Genomic DNA, 13,124 nt, shown 5'->3' on the forward strand with positions numbered 1-13,124 from the left:
ACAGTAGTTTAAAAGGCTTAAGGAAGCATCTTTGTCACAACAGAAAGGTAGTTTGAAAATTGGGCTGGCGACATAACAAAAAAAAAAAAAACAGGAAGGGAGCCAACAGCACCCGGGTTTCCCAGGCGGTCACCCATCCAAGTACTAGCCGGGCCCGAAGATGCTTAACTTCGGAGATCGGACGAGAACCGCTGTATTCATCATGGTATGGCCGTTGGCGCTCATCTAATGTAGGAGCACGGCAGAATTCGAGTTCGGCTTTTCTCCCAACACACATAATGTTAGTTTTCGGCCGCAATTGACGAAAGCGCTTCCTTCCGGAACCGCCAGTTCTTCGAGAACGGCGCGGGGAGGGTCGCCCGGCGTCCCAGCAGAGTGACGGCCGAATTGGCGGGCGCACCGCCGCGTGTGTGAGACGCACTGCTGCTCGTTGCACCCCCTGTCATTCGCTGGGCGCGTGCAGCCTTCGACACTAGCGGAGGACGCATCTTGTCCCTGGTGTTCAGGGGAGGGCCTGTGCGGGGTGTGACAGTGTCGTGCTGGAGGGCGCCACTGGTAGCGATGTGGGCTTCCTCGCCTCGCCTCGCCTCGCCTCACACCAGGTGTCTGCGTAGTTTGCAGTGCATTCGCACCATTCCTATCCCTGTCCCTGTCCCCGTCCCGACTTGTCCCGACTTTGCTCGACTGCCGCTCGCTGCCGCTCGGGTCGTGGTCCATATGACAGCGCAAGCACGACAAACGTCTGCGGGAGGAGACGAGACGAGACGAGACGAGACGACTAAGGAATAAATTCGTGGTTACAAATCAAATTTGGAACTCTACACTCCTACACAACAATAGGCGGTGACGTATTTCAGAAATCACCTGCCGATTCGTACTGTTTTGTCGTTTTCAAAGTCTTCTTGGCAAACTTGGTTAGCACATTCTCCCTCAAACTGAGTTAATTACTGCATTTTCGTACCATTACAGTAGTTTAAAAGGCTTAAGGAAGCATCTTTGTCACAACAGAAAGGTAGTTCGAAAATTGGGCTGGCGACATAAGAAAAAAAAAAACAGGAAGGGAGCCAACAGCACTCGGGTTTCCCAGGCGGTCACCCATCCAAGTACTAGCCGGGCCCGATGATATCATAACTTCGGTGATCGGACGAGAACCGGTGTATTCATCATGGTATGGCCGTTGGCGCTCATCTAATGTAGGAGCACGGCAGAATTCGCGTTCGGCTTTTCTCCCAACACACAAAATGTTAGTTTTCGGCCGCATTTGACGAAAGCGCTTCCTTTCGCAACCGCCAGTTCCTCGAGGACGGCGCGGGGAGGCGCGCCCGGCGTCCCAGCAGAGTGACGGCCGAATTGGCGGGCGCACCGCCGCGTGTGTGAGACGCACTGCTGCTCGTTGCACCCCCTGTCATTCGCTGGGCGCGGTCAGCCTTCGACACTAGCGGAGGACGCATCTTGTCCCTGGTGTTCAGCGGAGGGCCTGTGCGGGGTGCGGCAGTGTCGTGCTGGAGGGCCCACTGGTAGCGATGTGGGCTTCCTCGCCTCGCCTCGCCTCGCCTCGCCTCACACCAGGTGTCTGCGTAGTTTGCAGTGCATTCGCACCATTCCTATCCCTGTCCCTGTCCCCGTCCCGACTTGTCCCGACTTTGCTCGACTGCCGCTCGCTGCCGCTCGGGTCGTGGTCCATATGACAGCGCAAGCACGACAAACGTCTGCGGGAGGAGACGAGACGAGACGAGACGAGACGACTAAGGAATAAATTCGTGGTTACAAATCAAATTTGGAACTCTACACTCCTACACAACAATAGGCGGTGACGTATTTCAGAAATCACCTGCCGATTCGTACTGTTTTGTCGTTTTCAAAGTCTTCTTGGCAAACTTGGTTAGCACATTCTCCCTCAAACTGAGTTAATTACTGCATTTTCGTACCATTACAGTAGTTTAAAAGGCTTAAGGAAGCATCTTTGTCACAACAGAAAGGTAGTTTGAAAATTGGGCTGGCGACATAACAAAAAAAAAAAAAACAGGAAGGGAGCCAACAGCACCCGGGTTTCCCAGGCGGTCACCCATCCAAGTACTAGCCGGGCCCGAAGATGCTTAACTTCGGAGATCGGACGAGAACCGCTGTATTCATCATGGTATGGCCGTTGGCGCTCATCTAATGTAGGAGCACGGCAGAATTCGAGTTCGGCTTTTCTCCCAACACACATAATGTTAGTTTTCGGCCGCAATTGACGAAAGCGCTTCCTTCCGGAACCGCCAGTTCTTCGAGAACGGCGCGGGGAGGGTCGCCCGGCGTCCCAGCAGAGTGACGGCCGAATTGGCGGGCGCACCGCCGCGTGTGTGAGACGCACTGCTGCTCGTTGCACCCCCTGTCATTCGCTGGGCGCGTGCAGCCTTCGACACTAGCGGAGGACGCATCTTGTCCCTGGTGTTCAGGGGAGGGCCTGTGCGGGGTGTGACAGTGTCGTGCTGGAGGGCGCCACTGGTAGCGATGTGGGCTTCCTCGCCTCGCCTCGCCTCGCCTCACACCAGGTGTCTGCGTAGTTTGCAGTGCATTCGCACCATTCCTATCCCTGTCCCTGTCCCCGTCCCGACTTGTCCCGACTTTGCTCGACTGCCGCTCGCTGCCGCTCGGGTCGTGGTCCATATGACAGCGCAAGCACGACAAACGTCTGCGGGAGGAGACGAGACGAGACGAGACGAGACGACTACGGAATAAATTCGTGGTTACAAATCAAATTTGGAACTCTACACTCCTACACAACAATAGGCGGTGACGTATTTCAGAAATCACCTGCCGATTCGTACTGTTTTGTCGTTTTCAAAGTCTTCTTGGCAAACTTGGTTAGCACATTCTCCCTCAAACTGAGTTAATTACTGCATTTTCGTACCATTACAGTAGTTTAAAAGGCTTAAGGAAGCATCTTTGTCACAACAGAAAGGTAGTTCGAAAATTGGGCTGGCGACATAAGAAAAAAAAAAACAGGAAGGGAGCCAACAGCACTCGGGTTTCCCAGGCGGTCACCCATCCAAGTACTAGCTGGGCCCGATGATATCATAACTTCGGTGATCGGACGAGAACCGGTGTATTCATCATGGTATGGCCGTTGGCGCTCATCTAATGTAGGAGCACGGCAGAATTCGCGTTCGGCTTTTCTCCCAACACACAAAATGTTAGTTTTCGGCCGCATTTGACGAAAGCGCTTCCTTTCGCAACCGCCAGTTCCTCGAGGACGGCGCGGGGAGGCGCGCCCGGCGTCCCAGCAGAGTGACGGCCGAATTGGCGGGCGCACCGCCGCGTGTGTGAGACGCACTGCTGCTCGTTGCACCCCCTGTCATTCGCTGGGCGCGGTCAGCCTTCGACACTAGCGGAGGACGCATCTTGTCCCTGGTGTTCAGCGGAGGGCCTGTGCGGGGTGCGGCAGTGTCGTGCTGGAGGGCCCACTGGTAGCGATGTGGGCTTCCTCGCCTCGCCTCGCCTCGCCTCGCCTCACACCAGGTGTCTGCGTAGTTTGCAGTGCATTCGCACCATTCCTATCCCTGTCCCTGTCCCCGTCCCGACTTGTCCCGACTTTGCTCGACTGCCGCTCGCTGCCGCTCGGGTCGTGGTCCATATGACAGCGCAAGCACGACAAACGTCTGCGGGAGGAGACGAGACGAGACGAGACGAGACGACTAAGGAATAAATTCGTGGTTACAAATCAAATTTGGAACTCTACACTCCTACACAACAATAGGCGGTGACGTATTTCAGAAATCACCTGCCGATTCGTACTGTTTTGTCGTTTTCAAAGTCTTCTTGGCAAACTTGGTTAGCACATTCTCCCTCAAACTGAGTTAATTACTGCATTTTCGTACCATTACAGTAGTTTAAAAGGCTTAAGGAAGCATCTTTGTCACAACAGAAAGGTAGTTTGAAAATTGGGCTGGCGACATAACAAAAAAAAAAAAAACAGGAAGGGAGCCAACAGCACCCGGGTTTCCCAGGCGGTCACCCATCCAAGTACTAGCCGGGCCCGAAGATGCTTAACTTCGGAGATCGGAAGAGAACCGCTGTATTCATCATGGTATGGCCGTTGGCGCTCATCTAATGTAGGAGCACGGCAGAATTCGAGTTCGGCTTTTCTCCCAACACACATAATGTTAGTTTTCGGCCGCAATTGACGAAAGCGCTTCCTTCCGGAACCGCCAGTTCTTCGAGAACGGCGCGGGGAGGGTCGCCCGGCGTCCCAGCAGAGTGACGGCCGAATTGGCGGGCGCACCGCCGCGTGTGTGAGACGCACTGCTGCTCGTTGCACCCCCTGTCATTCGCTGGGCGCGTGCAGCCTTCGACACTAGCGGAGGACGCATCTTGTCCCTGGTGTTCAGCGGAGGGCCTGTGCGGGGTGTGACAGTGTCGTGCTGGAGGGCGCCACTGGTAGCGATGTGGGCTTCCTCGCCTCGCCTCGCCTCGCCTCACACCAGGTGTCTGCGTAGTTTGCAGTGCATTCGCACCATTCCTATCCCTGTCCCTGTCCCCGTCCCGACTTGTCCCGACTTTGCTCGACTGCCGCTCGCTGCCGCTCGGGTCGTGGTCCATATGACAGCGCAAGCACGACAAACGTCTGCGGGAGGAGACGAGACGAGACGAGACGAGACGACTAAGGAATAAATTCGTGGTTACAAATCAAATTTGGAACTCTACACTCCTACACAACAATAGGCGGTGACGTATTTCAGAAATCACCTGCCGATTCGTACTGTTTTGTCGTTTTCAAAGTCTTCTTGGCAAACTTGGTTAGCACATTCTCCCTCAAACTGAGTTAATTACTGCATTTTCGTACCATTACAGTAGTTTAAAAGGCTTAAGGAAGCATCTTTGTCACAACAGAAAGGTAGTTCGAAAATTGGGCTGGCGACATAAGAAAAAAAAAAACAGGAAGGGAGCCAACAGCACTCGGGTTTCCCAGGCGGTCACCCATCCAAGTACTACCCGGGCCCGATGATATCATAACTTCGGTGATCGGACGAGAACCGGTGTATTCATCATGGTATGGCCGTTGGCGCTCATCTAATGTAGGAGCACGGCAGAATTCGCGTTCGGCTTTTCTCCCAACACACAAAATGTTAGTTTTCGGCCGCATTTGACGAAAGCGCTTCCTTTCGCAACCGCCAGTTCCTCGAGGACGGCGCGGGGAGGCGCGCCCGGCGTCCCAGCAGAGTGACGGCCGAATTGGCGGGCGCACCGCCGCGTGTGTGAGACGCACTGCTGCTCGTTGCACCCCCTGTCATTCGCTGGGCGCGGTCAGCCTTCGACACTAGCGGAGGACGCATCTTGTCCCTGGTGTTCAGCGGAGGGCCTGTGCGGGGTGCGGCAGTGTCGTGCTGGAGGGCCCACTGGTAGCGATGTGGGCTTCCTCGCCTCGCCTCGCCTCGCCTCGCCTCACACCAGGTGTCTGCGTAGTTTGCAGTGCATTCGCACCATTCCTATCCCTGTCCCTGTCCCCGTCCCGACTTGTCCCGACTTTGCTCGACTGCCGCTCGCTGCCGCTCGGGTCGTGGTCCATATGACAGCGCAAGCACGACAAACGTCTGCGGGAGGAGACGAGACGAGACGAGACGAGACGACTAAGGAATAAATTCGTGGTTACAAATCAAATTTGGAACTCTACACTCCTACACAACAATAGGCGGTGACGTATTTCAGAAATCACCTGCCGATTCGTACTGTTTTGTCGTTTTCAAAGTCTTCTTGGCAAACTTGGTTAGCACATTCTCCCTCAAACTGAGTTAATTACTGCATTTTCGTACCATTACAGTAGTTTAAAAGGCTTAAGGAAGCATCTTTGTCACAACAGAAAGGTAGTTTGAAAATTGGGCTGGCGACATAACAAAAAAAAAAAAAAACAGGAAGGGAGCCAACAGCACCCGGGTTTCCCAGGCGGTCACCCATCCAAGTACTAGCCGGGCCCGAAGATGCTTAACTTCGGAGATCGGACGAGAACCGCTGTATTCATCATGGTATGGCCGTTGGCGCTCATCTAATGTAGGAGCACGGCAGAATTCGAGTTCGGCTTTTCTCCCAACACACATAATGTTAGTTTTCGGCCGCAATTGACGAAAGCGCTTCCTTCCGGAACCGCCAGTTCTTCGAGAACGGCGCGGGGAGGGTCGCCCGGCGTCCCAGCAGAGTGACGGCCGAATTGGCGGGCGCACCGCCGCGTGTGTGAGACGCACTGCTGCTCGTTGCACCCCCTGTCATTCGCTGGGCGCGTGCAGCCTTCGACACTAGCGGAGGACGCATCTTGTCCCTGGTGTTCAGCGGAGGGCCTGTGCGGGGTGTGACAGTGTCGTGCTGGAGGGCGCCACTGGTAGCGATGTGGGCTTCCTCGCCTCGCCTCGCCTCGCCTCACACCAGGTGTCTGCGTAGTTTGCAGTGCATTCGCACCATTCCTATCCCTGTCCCTGTCCCCGTCCCGACTTGTCCCGACTTTGCTCGACTGCCGCTCGCTGCCGCTCGGGTCGTGGTCCATATGACAGCGCAAGCACGACAAACGTCTGCGGGAGGAGACGAGACGAGACGAGACGAGACGACTACGGAATAAATTCGTGGTTACAAATCAAATTTGGAACTCTACACTCCTACACAACAATAGGCGGTGACGTATTTCAGAAATCACCTGCCGATTCGTACTGTTTTGTCGTTTTCAAAGTCTTCTTGGCAAACTTGGTTAGCACATTCTCCCTCAAACTGAGTTAATTACTGCATTTTCGTACCATTACAGTAGTTTAAAAGGCTTAAGGAAGCATCTTTGTCACAACAGAAAGGTAGTTTGAAAATTGGGCTGGCGACATAACAAAAAAAAAAGAAAACAGGAAGGGAGCCAACAGCACTCGGGTTTCCCAGGCGGTCACCCATCCAAGTACTAGCCGGGCCCGATGATATCATAACTTCGGTGATCGGACGAGAACCGGTGTATTCATCATGGTATGGCCGTTGGCGCTCATCTAATGTAGGAGCACGGCAGAATTCGCGTTCGGCTTTTCTCCCAACACACAAAATGTTAGTTTTCGGCCGCATTTGACGAAAGCGCTTCCTTTCGCAACCGCCAGTTCCTCGAGGACGGCGCGGGGAGGCGCGCCCGGCGTCCCAGCAGAGTGACGGCCGAATTGGCGGGCGCACCGCCGCGTGTGTGAGACGCACTGCTGCTCGTTGCACCCCCTGTCATTCGCTGGGCGCGGTCAGCCTTCGACACTAGCGGAGGACGCATCTTGTCCCTGGTGTTCAGCGGAGGGCCTGTGCGGGGTGCGGCAGTGTCGTGCTGGAGGGCCCACTGGTAGCGATGTGGGCTTCCTCGCCTCGCCTCGCCTCGCCTCGCCTCACACCAGGTGTCTGCGTAGTTTGCAGTGCATTCGCACCATTCCTATCCCTGTCCCTGTCCCCGTCCCGACTTGTCCCGACTTTGCTCGACTGCCGCTCGCTGCCGCTCGGGTCGTGGTCCATATGACAGCGCAAGCACGACAAACGTCTGCGGGAGGAGACGAGACGAGACGAGACGAGACGACTAAGGAATAAATTCGTGGTTACAAATCAAATTTGGAACTCTACACTCCTACACAACAATAGGCGGTGACGTATTTCAGAAATCACCTGCCGATTCGTACTGTTTTGTCGTTTTCAAAGTCTTCTTGGCAAACTTGGTTAGCACATTCTCCCTCAAACTGAGTTAATTACTGCATTTTCGTACCATTACAGTAGTTTAAAAGGCTTAAGGAAGCATCTTTGTCACAACAGAAAGGTAGTTTGAAAATTGGGCTGGCGACATAACAAAAAAAAAAAAAAACAGGAAGGGAGCCAACAGCACCCGGGTTTCCCAGGCGGTCACCCATCCAAGTACTAGCCGGGCCCGAAGATGCTTAACTTCGGAGATCGGACGAGAACCGCTGTATTCATCATGGTATGGCCGTTGGCGCTCATCTAATGTAGGAGCACGGCAGAATTCGAGTTCGGCTTTTCTCCCAACACACATAATGTTAGTTTTCGGCCGCAATTGACGAAAGCGCTTCCTTCCGGAACCGCCAGTTCTTCGAGAACGGCGCGGGGAGGGTCGCCCGGCGTCCCAGCAGAGTGACGGCCGAATTGGCGGGCGCACCGCCGCGTGTGTGAGACGCACTGCTGCTCGTTGCACCCCCTGTCATTCGCTGGGCGCGTGCAGCCTTCGACACTAGCGGAGGACGCATCTTGTCCCTGGTGTTCAGCGGAGGGCCTGTGCGGGGTGTGACAGTGTCGTGCTGGAGGGCGCCACTGGTAGCGATGTGGGCTTCCTCGCCTCGCCTCGCCTCGCCTCACACCAGGTGTCTGCGTAGTTTGCAGTGCATTCGCACCATTCCTATCCCTGTCCCTGTCCCCGTCCCGACTTGTCCCGACTTTGCTCGACTGCCGCTCGCTGCCGCTCGGGTCGTGGTCCATATGACAGCGCAAGCACGACAAACGTCTGCGGGAGGAGACGAGACGAGACGAGACGAGACGACTACGGAATAAATTCGTGGTTACAAATCAAATTTGGAACTCTACACTCCTACACAACAATAGGCGGTGACGTATTTCAGAAATCACCTGCCGATTCGTACTGTTTTGTCGTTTTCAAAGTCTTCTTGGCAAACTTGGTTAGCACATTCTCCCTCAAACTGAGTTAATTACTGCATTTTCGTACCATTACAGTAGTTTAAAAGGCTTAAGGAAGCATCTTTGTCACAACAGAAAGGTAGTTTGAAAATTGGGCTGGCGACATAACAAAAAAAAAAAAAAAACAGGAAGGGAGCCAACAGCACTCGGGTTTCCCAGGCGGTCACCCATCCAAGTACTAGCCGGGCCCGATGATATCATAACTTCGGTGATCGGACGAGAACCGGTGTATTCATCATGGTATGGCCGGTGGCGCTCATCTAATGTAGGAGCACGGCAGAATTCGCGTTCGGCTTTTCTCCCAACACACAAAATGTTAGTTTTCGGCCGCATTTGACGAAAGCGCTTCCTTTCGCAACCGCCAGTTCCTCGAGGACGGCGCGGGGAGGCGCGCCCGGCGTCCCAGCAGAGTGACGGCCGAATTGGCGGGCGCACCGCCGCGTGTGTGAGACGCACTGCTGCTCGTTGCACCCCCTGTCATTCGCTGGGCGCGGTCAGCCTTCGACACTAGCGGAGGACGCATCTTGTCCCTGGTGTTCAGCGGAGGGCCTGTGCGGGGTGCGGCAGTGTCGTGCTGGAGGGCCCACTGGTAGCGATGTGGGCTTCCTCGCCTCGCCTCGCCTCGCCTCGCCTCACACCAGGTGTCTGCGTAGTTTGCAGTGCATTCGCACCATTCCTATCCCTGTCCCTGTCCCCGTCCCGACTTGTCCCGACTTTGCTCGACTGCCGCTCGCTGCCGCTCGGGTCGTGGTCCATATGACAGCGCAAGCACGACAAACGTCTGCGGGAGGAGACGAGACGAGACGAGACGAGACGACTAAGGAATAAATTCGTGGTTACAAATCAAATTTGGAACTCTACACTCCTACACAACAATAGGCGGTGACGTATTTCAGAAATCACCTGCCGATTCGTACTGTTTTGTCGTTTTCAAAGTCTTCTTGGCAAACTTGGTTAGCACATTCTCCCTCAAACTGAGTTAATTACTGCATTTTCGTACCATTACAGTAGTTTAAAAGGCTTAAGGAAGCATCTTTGTCACAACAGAAAGGTAGTTTGAAAATTGGGCTGGCGACATAACAAAAAAAAAAAAAAACAGGAAGGGAGCCAACAGCACCCGGGTTTCCCAGGCGGTCACCCATCCAAGTACTAGCCGGGCCCGAAGATGCTTAACTTCGGAGATCGGACGAGAACCGCTGTATTCATCATGGTATGGCCGTTGGCGCTCATCTAATGTAGGAGCACGGCAGAATTCGAGTTCGGCTTTTCTCCCAACACACATAATGTTAGTTTTCGGCCGCAATTGACGAAAGCGCTTCCTTCCGGAACCGCCAGTTCTTCGAGAACGGCGCGGGGAGGGTCGCCCGGCGTCCCAGCAGAGTGACGGCCGAATTGGCGGGCGCACCGCCGCGTGTGTGAGACGCACTGCTGCTCGTTGCACCCCCTGTCATTCGCTGGGCGCGTGCAGCCTTCGACACTAGCGGAGGACGCATCTTGTCCCTGGTGTTCAGCGGAGGGCCTGTGCGGGGTGTGACAGTGTCGTGCTGGAGGGCGCCACTGGTAGCGATGTGGGCTTCCTCGCCTCGCCTCGCCTCGCCTCACACCAGGTGTCTGCGTAGTTTGCAGTGCATTCGCACCATTCCTATCCCTGTCCCTGTCCCCGTCCCGACTTGTCCCGACTTTGCTCGACTGCCGCTCGCTGCCGCTCGGGTCGTGGTCCATATGACAGCGCAAGCACGACAAACGTCTGCGGGAGGAGACGAGACGAGACGAGACGAGACGACTACGGAATAAATTCGTGGTTACAAATCAAATTTGGAACTCTACACTCCTACACAACAATAGGCGGTGACGTATTTCAGAAATCACCTGCCGATTCGTACTGTTTTGTCGTTTTCAAAGTCTTCTTGGCAAACTTGGTTAGCACATTCTCCCTCAAACTGAGTTAATTACTGCATTTTCGTACCATTACAGTAGTTTAAAAGGCTTAAGGAAGCATCTTTGTCACAACAGAAAGGTAGTTCGAAAATTGGGCTGGCGACATAAGAAAAAAAAAAAACAGGAAGGGAGCCAACAGCACTCGGGTTTCCCAGGCGGTCACCCATCCAAGTACTAGCTGGGCCCGATGATATCATAACTTCGGTGATCGGACGAGAACCGGTGTATTCATCATGGTATGGCCGTTGGCGCTCATCTAATGTAGGAGCACGGCAGAATTCGCGTTCGGCTTTTCTCCCAACACACAAAATGTTAGTTTTCGGCCGCATTTGACGAAAGCGCTTCCTTTCGCAACCGCCAGTTCCTCGAGGACGGCGCGGGGAGGCGCGCCCGGCGTCCCAGCAGAGTGACGGCCGAAATGGCAGGCGCACCGCCGCGTGTGTGAGACGCACTGCTGCTCGTTGCACCCCCTGTCATTCGCTGGGCGCGGTCAGCCTTCGACACTAGCGGAGGACGCATCTTGTCCCTGGTGTTCAGCGGAGGGCCTGTGCGGGGTGCGGCAGTGTCGTGCTGGAGGGCCCACTGGTAGCGATGTGGGCTTCCTCGCCTCGCCTCGCCTCGCCTCGCCTCACACCAGGTGTCTGCGTAGTTTGCAGTGCATTCGCACCATTCCTATCCCTGTCCCTGTCCCCGTCCCGACTTGTCCCGACTTTGCTCGACTGCCGCTCGCTGCCGCTCGGGTCGTGGTCCATATGACAGCGCAAGCACGACAAACGTCTGCGGGAGGAGACGAGACGAGACGAGACGAGACGACTAAGGAATAAATTCGTGGTTACAAATCAAATTTGGAACTCTACACTCCTACACAACAATAGGCGGTGACGTATTTCAGAAATCACCTGCCGATTCGTACTGTTTTGTCGTTTTCAAAGTCTTCTTGGCAAACTTGGTTAGCACATTCTCCCTCAAACTGAGTTAATTACTGCATTTTCGTACCATTACAGTAGTTTAAAAGGCTTAAGGAAGCATCTTTGTCACAACAGAAAGGTAGTTTGAAAATTGGGCTGGCGACATAACAAAAAAAAAAAAAAACAGGAAGGGAGCCAACAGCACCCGGGTTTCCCAGGCGGTCACCCATCCAAGTACTAGCCGGGCCCGAAGATGCTTAACTTCGGAGATCGGACGAGAACCGCTGTATTCATCATGGTATGGCCGTTGGCGCTCATCTAATGTAGGAGCACGGCAGAATTCGAGTTCGGCTTTTCTCCCAACACACATAATGTTAGTTTTCGGCCGCAATTGACGAAAGCGCTTCCTTCCGGAACCGCCAGTTCTTCGAGAACGGCGCGGGGAGGGTCGCCCGGCGTCCCAGCAGAGTGACGGCCGAATTGGCGGGCGCACCGCCGCGTGTGTGAGACGCACTGCTGCTCGTTGCACCCCCTGTCATTCGCTGGGCGCGTGCAGCCTTCGACACTAGCGGAGGACGCATCTTGTCCCTGGTGTTCAGCGGAGGGCCTGTGCGGGGTGTGACAGTGTCGTGCTGGAGGGCGCCACTGGTAGCGATGTGGGCTTCCTCGCCTCGCCTCGCCTCGCCTCACACCAGGTGTCTGCGTAGTTTGCAGTGCATTCGCACCATTCCTATCCCTGTCCCTGTCCCCGTCCCGACTTGTCCCGACTTTGCTCGACTGCCGCTCGCTGCCGCTCGGGTCGTGGTCCATATGACAGCGCAAGCACGACAAACGTCTGCGGGAGGAGACGAGACGAGACGAGACGAGACGACTAAGGAATAAATTCGTGGTTACAAATCAAATTTGGAACTCTACACTCCTACACAACAATAGGCGGTGACGTATTTCAGAAATCACCTGCCGATTCGTACTGTTTTGTCGTTTTCAAAGTCTTCTTGGCAAACTTGGTTAGCACATTCTCCCTCAAACTGAGTTAATTACTGCATTTTCGTACCATTACAGTAGTTTAAAAGGCTTAAGGAAGCATCTTTGTCACAACAGAAAGGTAGTTTGAAAATTGGGCTGGCGACATAACAAAAAAAAAAAAAAACAGGAAGGGAGCCAACAGCACCCGGGTTTCCCAGGCGGTCACCCATCCAAGTACTAGCCGGGCCCGAAGATGCTTAACTTCGGAGATCGGACGAGAACCGCTGTATTCATCATGGTATGGCCGTTGGCGCTCATCTAATGTAGGAGCACGGCAGAATTCGAGTTCGGCTTTTCTCCCAACACACATAATGTTAGTTTTCGGCCGCAATTGACGAAAGCGCTTCCTTCCGGAACCGCCAGTTCTTCGAGAACGGCGCGGGGAGGGTCGCCCGGCGTCCCAGCAGAGTGACGGCCGAATTGGCGGGCGCACCGCCGCGTGTGTGAGACGCACTGCTGCTCGTTGCACCCCCTGTCATTCGCTGGGCGCGTGCAGCCTTCGACACTAGCGGAGGACGCATCTTGTCCCTGGTGTTCAGCGGAGGGCCTGTGCGGGGTGTGACAGTGTCGTGCTGGAGGGCGCCA

The 13,124-nt window shown here is 54.7% G+C and overlaps 11 non-coding genes and 3 pseudogenes across 11 annotated transcripts; all 14 read right to left on the reverse strand.

Moving 5' to 3' along the window:
- Positions 1 to 100: 100 nt before the first annotated feature.
- LOC126159098 (5S ribosomal RNA) lies at positions 101 to 219 on the reverse strand. The gene has a single exon (XR_007534036.1). It is a non-coding gene; the product is annotated as a 5S ribosomal RNA (ribosomal RNA).
- An 843-nt stretch (positions 220 to 1,062) lies between these two features.
- LOC126159167 (5S ribosomal RNA) lies at positions 1,063 to 1,182 on the reverse strand. Its single transcript, XR_007534099.1, has one exon. It is a non-coding gene; the product is annotated as a 5S ribosomal RNA (ribosomal RNA).
- An 850-nt stretch (positions 1,183 to 2,032) lies between these two features.
- Positions 2,033 to 2,151, reverse strand: LOC126159099 (5S ribosomal RNA). Its single transcript, XR_007534037.1, has one exon. It is a non-coding gene; the product is annotated as a 5S ribosomal RNA (ribosomal RNA).
- An 843-nt stretch (positions 2,152 to 2,994) lies between these two features.
- LOC126159203 (5S ribosomal RNA) lies at positions 2,995 to 3,114 on the reverse strand (annotated as a pseudogene).
- Positions 3,115 to 3,964: 850 nt separating this feature from the next.
- Positions 3,965 to 4,083, reverse strand: LOC126159116 (5S ribosomal RNA). Its single transcript, XR_007534051.1, has one exon. It is a non-coding gene; the product is annotated as a 5S ribosomal RNA (ribosomal RNA).
- An 843-nt stretch (positions 4,084 to 4,926) lies between these two features.
- Positions 4,927 to 5,046, reverse strand: LOC126159156 (5S ribosomal RNA). Its single transcript, XR_007534089.1, has one exon. It is a non-coding gene; the product is annotated as a 5S ribosomal RNA (ribosomal RNA).
- Positions 5,047 to 5,897: 851 nt separating this feature from the next.
- Positions 5,898 to 6,016, reverse strand: LOC126159101 (5S ribosomal RNA). Its single transcript, XR_007534039.1, has one exon. It is a non-coding gene; the product is annotated as a 5S ribosomal RNA (ribosomal RNA).
- Positions 6,017 to 6,863: 847 nt separating this feature from the next.
- Positions 6,864 to 6,983, reverse strand: LOC126159168 (5S ribosomal RNA). The gene has a single exon (XR_007534100.1). It is a non-coding gene; the product is annotated as a 5S ribosomal RNA (ribosomal RNA).
- Positions 6,984 to 7,834: 851 nt separating this feature from the next.
- LOC126159102 (5S ribosomal RNA) lies at positions 7,835 to 7,953 on the reverse strand. The gene has a single exon (XR_007534040.1). It is a non-coding gene; the product is annotated as a 5S ribosomal RNA (ribosomal RNA).
- Positions 7,954 to 8,801: 848 nt separating this feature from the next.
- On the reverse strand, positions 8,802 to 8,921 carry LOC126159213 (5S ribosomal RNA; annotated as a pseudogene).
- Positions 8,922 to 9,772: 851 nt separating this feature from the next.
- On the reverse strand, positions 9,773 to 9,891 carry LOC126159103 (5S ribosomal RNA). The gene has a single exon (XR_007534041.1). It is a non-coding gene; the product is annotated as a 5S ribosomal RNA (ribosomal RNA).
- Positions 9,892 to 10,735: 844 nt separating this feature from the next.
- LOC126159204 (5S ribosomal RNA) lies at positions 10,736 to 10,855 on the reverse strand (annotated as a pseudogene).
- Positions 10,856 to 11,706: 851 nt separating this feature from the next.
- LOC126159104 (5S ribosomal RNA) lies at positions 11,707 to 11,825 on the reverse strand. Its single transcript, XR_007534042.1, has one exon. It is a non-coding gene; the product is annotated as a 5S ribosomal RNA (ribosomal RNA).
- Positions 11,826 to 12,672: 847 nt separating this feature from the next.
- On the reverse strand, positions 12,673 to 12,791 carry LOC126159105 (5S ribosomal RNA). The gene has a single exon (XR_007534043.1). It is a non-coding gene; the product is annotated as a 5S ribosomal RNA (ribosomal RNA).
- Between the last annotated feature and the right edge of the window lie 333 nt (positions 12,792 to 13,124).

Source organism: Schistocerca cancellata, unplaced genomic scaffold (assembly GCF_023864275.1).
Source record: "Schistocerca cancellata isolate TAMUIC-IGC-003103 unplaced genomic scaffold, iqSchCanc2.1 HiC_scaffold_1126, whole genome shotgun sequence".
In the NCBI taxonomy this organism is placed as follows: Eukaryota; Metazoa; Arthropoda; class Insecta; order Orthoptera; family Acrididae; genus Schistocerca; species Schistocerca cancellata.